This window comes from Cynara cardunculus (genome assembly GCF_001531365.2).
Source record: "Cynara cardunculus var. scolymus isolate 2C chromosome LG 1, CcrdV1, whole genome shotgun sequence".
NCBI lineage: Eukaryota > Viridiplantae > Streptophyta > Magnoliopsida > Asterales > Asteraceae > Cynara > Cynara cardunculus.
Genome location: NC_037528.1, coordinates 31,120,750 through 31,121,534, shown reverse-complemented (window position 1 = coordinate 31,121,534; position 785 = coordinate 31,120,750). Strand labels below are relative to the sequence as shown.

The 785-nt window shown below is 39.0% G+C and overlaps 1 non-coding gene across 1 annotated transcript; it reads right to left on the bottom strand.

Annotated features, from left to right (window-relative positions):
- Nucleotides 1-379: 379 nt before the first annotated feature.
- On the bottom strand, nucleotides 380-486 carry LOC112503143. Its single transcript, XR_003067865.1, has one exon. It is a non-coding gene; the product is annotated as a small nucleolar RNA R71 (small nucleolar RNA).
- Nucleotides 487-785: the final 299 nt, after the last annotated feature.

The following is a 785-nucleotide window of genomic DNA, read 5'->3' as shown; positions in this document are numbered from 1 at the left end:
CAAACTCAAAAGACGGAGGAATTATGGACTATGCCATTCCTGTTTTTGATCAGTTAAATTCAGGAATAATTAGACCAGAAATGGAAGCCCTCCACTTTGAGTTAAAACCAGTAATGTTTAATATGTTGCAAACCAACGGTCAGTTCAGTGGTTTGCCATCTGAAGATCCACACTCGCACTTAAAATCATTCATGGAAATAACTAACACTTTCCTTATCCCGGGAGTATCTAACGATGCTTTAAGACTCACATTATTTCCTTTTTCTTTAAAGGATAGGGCAAAGTCTTGGTTTAATTCCTTGCAACCAGGATCTGTGGATTCTTGGAACAGTATGGCAGAAAGTTTTTAAAAAAATATTTTCCTCCAACTCGAAACGCTAAGTCCAGAAACGAAATTTGTCTTTTTAAACAAATGGACGATGAGGCAGTTCCCGATGCTTGGGAAAGGTACAAGGAGCTATTAAGAAAATGCCCTCACCATGGCATTCCATACTGTATACAGCTCGAGACATTTTACAATGGGTTAAATCTCACTACAAAACAAATGCTCGATGCTACATCAGGTGGAGCTTTCACGGCTAGTACCTATAATGATGGATATAATATCCTTGAAAAGATTTCAAATAATAATGGACATTGAGCCGACCCACGTGCACTAGTACCACGCAAAACAGCGGGAGTTCATGACGTAGATGCTTTTACAGCATTAACGGCTCAGATGACTGCAATGACCAATTTGATTAAAAATTTAACAAATGGTCAAGCAGCACAAACCATAGCCACCG